At 30.3% G+C, this 6,706-nt stretch overlaps 1 long non-coding RNA gene across 1 annotated transcript; it reads right to left on the minus strand.

Annotated features, from left to right (window-relative positions):
• Positions 1 to 4,851: 4,851 nt before the first annotated feature.
• LOC145101778 (uncharacterized) lies at positions 4,852 to 6,384 on the minus strand. Its single transcript, XR_013705812.1, has 2 exons — positions 6,251 to 6,384; positions 4,852 to 5,264 (listed from the first exon to the last, which is right to left on the minus strand). It is a non-coding gene; the product is annotated as an uncharacterized LOC145101778 (long non-coding RNA).
• Positions 6,385 to 6,706: the final 322 nt, after the last annotated feature.

Below are 6,706 nucleotides of genomic sequence, written 5' to 3' on the forward strand. Positions count from 1 at the left end.
CTCATGTACTTAATCACATACTATTATACATATAATCACATGTGATAAAATACATGAGAACAACTATTGAATCGACAAAGCAAAAATGAATTATGTCCACATAAATCATATGTGATCAGATTCATATAATCATATGTGCTTATATGTATTTAATTACATATGATTAGTTTGGATAAAGATTTCTTTTCATGTTCTTGGTTCAATATTTGTTATCATGTATATAATTACATGTGATTGTATGTATCTAATCACATATGATTTAAATAGACAAGATTTGTTTTTTCCAAATAAAATCATATGTGATTAGAAACATATAATCACATCTGATTAAATGTATTTAATCACATATGATTAAAGTGAAAAAAAAAAGATTATTGAATCGAGAATGCGAAAAGAATCTTAGCCACATAAATCATATGTGATTAGATACACATAATCACATGTTATTAGGGTATCTGTGAAAAATAACATAAAACAAGTAATGCCTTGATCTTTAAAATAAGCTAGCATGAGCAAGATGGATCCTTTCCTTTTCGAGAACCTACACAAAAATTATAACATTATTTAGCTTGTGTTTGTTTTATTAATCTTATAAAACTTATGTACATATTTCTTTATTTTCTCTTTGATTGTAGTCCTCTGTTTGGGATATGTTTTCTTACCTTTTAACCTATTTTTAAATTTTGATAAATTTATATTGGTAAAGTACTCCCTTTTATCTTTTCAAAATATAAAGATCTCATTCTAATGATTTTTGGCTTATTTTATATTAAATTTACAAGTTGGTAACTTTTAGCTGTTATTTTTTGGACCACTCAACACTCTTGGAATAAATTGTATCAATCTACTACGAATTACATCATTCCCTTTATATTTTGGAAACTATACATCCATATCTAACTATAGGATTTGAAATTTTGGCATTTGGAGTTCTGATGAATTTATTATGATTTTTTGAAGACAGTGCATGAAATTTGTGACAACATGGACCATCCTGAGAAGATTGCAAAATTTACCCCTCAAGGAGTTGGAGTTTCGAAATGTGATTCAAAGTTTGAAGAAAGTAGACACACTAAGATTTCCAGAAAACTAAGTCTCATGATTTTTAGATGTTCTTATTGACTTGCACGGATTTTAGAAGTTGGAGGACAGATTTGGGAAAATTAATCATAATATCTTCTAAATCGTTTTTGGTCTTCTATTAAGGAATTAATGATTAAGCCTTAAGTTTATCACTTTTAACATGATTGTTGGTTACTTATTAGGTTATAGAGATGTGAAATTCAATAACCTAAGGGCCTTAATGTATGGCTTAATGAGGGTTCAAAGTTAAGGATTTTCAAATAAAATGTCACTTTCATATTTATTAGGGTTAAGTTGCCAAATTAACCCATTAAGCTCTTTAAGTCACCTCTTTCGAGTCCTACACAGAGGCAAATTAAACAAAGATATCAAAATATGTTTGGGGAAACTATGCAAGAATATAAAACCCAGTTTATAATCTTAACAACCAAACATTCAAGTTATTGAATATGTTTGGGGAAATAAAGTCCAGTAAAAAAACAAACGCAAATTAAACAGAGACATCAAAATGATGTTGTTTCAGCAAAAAAAAAAAAAAAAAAAAAAAAAACCCATCAACAAGCACCTACAGACTGCAACAATAAATACACCACCTTATTCTTGATTTATTTGTAGAGGTTTTTTCATTGAAGCATTTCATCGAACACTTGGTGTTCAAAAAATCTGTAAGATGTCACAATGTCTATGAGATTATATAAAACAAGATAGAAGTTAATTACCCCAAATGAAAGAGTAACGAAGCAACAATAACAACAAGAATCACTAATCATCCAGCAAGTATGTATTTGACGTCATTCATAACTCATAAGAACAAATATGTGTAAGGAATAGAGGACAACTACCAAATATATTCGATGCCTGCTCCAAAATAAGGAACCAAAAGAAAATCGAGATCTGAAACCCTAGCAAAAAGTTCGTTGTATATTGAAGAATCATTTGACCAACACAATTCGGAAATCAAATCAATCGTTTGTTTGGCGAGGGGATCGTCTTCCAAAGAAGAAATGGTGGTTATGAGAGGAGAAACGAGAATACGAGGATGGAAAGTTTGGAGATTATGGAGGAAAGGAGCTCGATAATAGTAGATGAAAGTGGTTTCCGATGAGGGGACGAGTGAGGTGGAGGGAGGTGCAGACAAGAAAATAGAAAAAATAAATGAGTGGTTTAAATTTGTTCTCAATTGTTCTCATTTGAACATACATCTCTCTCTCTCTCTCTCTCTCATATATATATATATATATATATATATATATATATATATATATATATATATATATATATATATATATATATATATAGTTGTGAGACCCATGTATTACATGAGTTAATTTATAAAAGTAAATAAATATAAATATCAAAATACTTGAGAACTTTGAATTTATAAGAAAATAAGAATATGATTTTATATACTAAAAATGTTTTTTATCTTTTAAATTGAAACAAATAATTTAAATAAAAAAAAGAAACTAATGAGCTTTAATTTTAAGAATTTTGAAATTAAAAGGCAGGTTAATTAATGAAATTAATATCTATTTATTGCTACATTTATTGCAATTATTACATTAAAATATTATGTAAAATTTAATAAAATAAAATAAAAACTCTTAAAATAACATGTGGAAAAAAATTAATTCAAAATAACCACAAAATAACATTTGTCAAATTGAATGAGAATGTAACAAATGACAAAATAAAAAAAACTTTCATTTATTATACAGAATTCTATCAATCTCATCAAAATGTAAGATTTATGCTTAGAATTTATGCTTGTGGTCTTCTAAATCAAAAGAGTTTCAGTTTAGTATTTTTTTTTTTATTTTTATGGTCATTCTTATACGAATTACATATTTACTAATGTAATATATTTTCATTCTTGAAAGAATGTCATTTGCACTTGTTTTTTCTCTTTCATTTATCATTTTCATGAGAATGTTACTTTGTGCATTTGTAATTTATGTTCCATCATTTAAAAAGTGTTGTTTGTTACTTCAAGAAAGTTAGTATAATAATTATATATGCATGTAGATTTTGTCAAGAATGTGTTACATATTCTGTTAAAATAAAATTGTAGAATTGGTTCACGTGGTATTCAAAAAACTGTGGATATAATACAAAAAGTTTCCAACTTGCATGCAAAGTCTAAAATAGAAAGTTTTTATGGTTTTGGTCCCTAGAGAACATGAAATGTCTACTTTGCCTTTTAATTTCTATTTTGTATTTTTTTATTTTCTTTATTACTTTATTAATTAAAAATTAAAAATAAAAGAATTGGACCTCTCTCTCTCTCTCTCTCTCTCTCTCTCTCAATTGAAAATCAAACTGACATTCCTATTTCGTTGATAAGCAAATCGAAAACATCACATACCATCAAAGAACCTATTTTCGACCCATCCTACTCTTTTCCAGGAGTGTCGATGATTTTCTGGTAGTGTTCTGACTTTGTCTTGTTCCCATCTTGGCCCCTATTTTCTTATCTACTCTTGTATCTAGTTGTCGTTCAATTTTATGGAATGTGATCTTGATCCCGATGTTTCTACATCATTTGAAGGAAATTTGGATAAATCAAAGTTAGGCTCAATATCGGTTACTGATTTCACCTCGAATCTTCCTTCTAGTTGAGAAATTTAATCCAATGTCTGTGTGTTAAGAAATTCATCTGGATGAGAAATTGACTAAACCTAGGGTTGCTAATTTGGAAAATAGCAATGTTATGAAGAAATTGAGCTCCAATTCTCCGATTCGATTATATCTATGTCCTCCCTCTCATTATTCTTGATTCAATCACATCCCCTCCTCCTTTCTTTTCCGTGTTTTCTGCAGGTTTAACCGATGATGATGGTTGTGGTTAGTTTTGATGAAGTGGGTGCATTTTTATGGTGTTATGATAAGGGATGGAAATGGGTGGTGTTATGATGGGCTGTTTTGGAGAAATAAGGGTGGAGTAAGGCTATTCTAACTGATCTCTAGTAGACATTGAAAATTTGATGATGAACATTCAACGAGTCGAGATGAGGTACGTATGAAGGAGCATCTGGATCATTAAGGTGTGTATTGGAGGTTTTTGTCAAATGAGCAAAAGTAATGTTGTCTTCTACAAAATTGATGTGTCTCAAGTAGTTTCTTCCAAGAGGGGATCATAATATAATACTGCTAAGATGGCTTCTTCAGGCCATAGGAGCTGCCATGAGAGAGAGAGAGAGAGAGAGAGAGAGAGAGAGAGAGAGAGAGAGAGAGAGAGAGAGAGAGAGAGAGCCCAACTTTTTTATCCTTTATCTTTAATTAATTAAGTACTAAAAAAATACAAAAAAAATTAAAATTAAAAAGACAAAGTAGACATTTCAAATTCTCCAAAAAAAACCCAAGATTTTTCTGATTTTGTAACTTATACAAGTTGAAAACTTTTTGAACCTTATCTACAGTTTTTGAATACCATAGACATTAATTTTGCAATTTTGTTCATTTAAACAAAAAATAAGGATGAACTGGCAATAGATTAAAAATTGAAGGTCGCCTTCATCCGAAAGTTGTTTTAACTTTTAACCAACCAACAAAAAAAAAAGTTTAGACTTTTCCAACCACACGTTTAAAACTTGGGACTTTATTACATATTTTAAGATATTTTATTTTTCTTTAATATGATTTGTTATTAAAATCTGATACAACCCCCCAACCAAAAGAGTGGGATACGGTGTCTGTCCACATAACCATCCTACAAAAATGTAGCTAAAATACGTGGCACAACAACAAAAAGAAAGGTAGAAAAGAAAATACAAACAATATAGATTTACATTTCAGAAAACACAAATCAACTTGAAATAGTCACAAAAAAACATCTGATTTATTTTGCTGTAACCAAAAGTTCATCATGATCCACACAAAATAAACACAATCACATAAATGGGAAAACAATCTAACCCTTGTTTTTCTCAGTCGAAACCGGTAAATCCTTGGTGTCAGGCGACTCTGCATACGATATAGAGATCAAGTCAGCTCTAAATTTCTCTCTTTCATCAGAAATTACAGCTTCTGCAACATTCTTCACGCTCTTTGAGCTTTTGGTGACGTCTGTTGAAGAAAGATTTGTATCTGGTAGAGTATAAGATAGAGCGATTAATGACTCCCTTGTCAGATCCTCAGAAACGTCACTTCCAAATTCTCTCTTAGCCATATAACAGCAAATCCTACAATAAGGGTTCACCCAAAATCAAAACTGGTTTTCATTTTTTGGCAAAATGCACAAAATTTATACCTTCAGTAACCTACAGACTAACAGTGTACAAGTATTACCAATAAATCATTAACATATCAAGAAACTAATAGTCATGGCAAAGGAGACTTCAACTTCATCTTCCTAAATTGTTATACGAACAGAAGATTACAGAAACCAGACTAAAGCTCATGTGTGAAGCATCATAGACCATCTGGTTCTGGTGTGGCTTCATAAGACTTTGCCCATTGAACTTACCTGAGAAAAGATTCACATCGCAATGAGCTTTGTTCCCTTCGTCACCAACATGCTGACCTCCATTACTGATTGAAGCTTGGACTCCATCACAGCAACTCATAACCCCTTTTTTAATGTTTGCATAATCAGCTGTAGGAAAAGAAAGTTTGGAACTCAAGACTGCTTAATTTACCTCTAGTGAAACCTATGGTAACCTCTAAAAGTAAAACCCTAGCGCAAAGTTCAGCAAAACGTTTCTCGACAAATCAAATTCTACAAATCCATAGTTCTGTCCCAAAGTTTATTCGATGTGTCATCAGCAAAATATTGCCGAATTATGGATGAAATCGATGTGGTTTATTGCGACTAGTTATTGATCATTGTGCCTAAAACGAACTTCTTCTTGTGCAGTACATCATTCATAGCAATTAAAAACCCTAACTACAAAATTACCATCAATACAATTATACAAAGCGTTTGTAATCATCAATTCACCGCAAGCAATTCAATATAACTACTCGAATCAAAGTAAATGAAATTCAAACTCGAGTCCGATGAAGTCAATGGAAATTTTGCAAAAACTAATCAATTTATTACCCGTTACAAAGAACATGCAAGGGACGGATAGATCATATTCATGTACGGATCATATCATACGAAAATTAAAGAAAATTATTTAGATCAAAACTCGAAGAATTTGGACAAGACTCTTCTGGTAGGTACCTTGCGTGCGATTTGGTTCCTTTCGTCCTTGGTTTTCGGGTCCGAAGCTGCTTCTTTTGGAATCGTCAACGATCTTCAAACTCTAGTATAAATATAGAGTTTTATTTATAGATAAGATTGTGACGTGTAGCATAGAAAAATTAACCAAGCATAAATTATCTAGTGTTAATTTTATTTTAAAAGGTTTTCGTTTCTCTTTTTTAAATTTCATTAATTTATCCTTAGCATATTTAGAATAGAGTGTGTATCAACGTTTTGGTTGTATTATAGGTGGGTAATGATTTTTATGTAGCTATTGGTTATTAGTTAATATCTATTTTGGTTAATAATTTTGTCGGTCAATGGATATAACTAGAGGTGAATATTGATTAATCAAGAATAAGATAAAAATAAAGAATACTTTGTTATAAAAAATGAAAAAAATAAAGTACATTGTTAGAAAAATAAACAATTAAG

This window comes from Lactuca serriola, chromosome 4, assembly GCF_051521515.1.
Source record: "Lactuca serriola cultivar US96UC23 chromosome 4, Lser_US96UC23_V15, whole genome shotgun sequence".
NCBI lineage: Eukaryota > Viridiplantae > Streptophyta > Magnoliopsida > Asterales > Asteraceae > Lactuca > Lactuca serriola.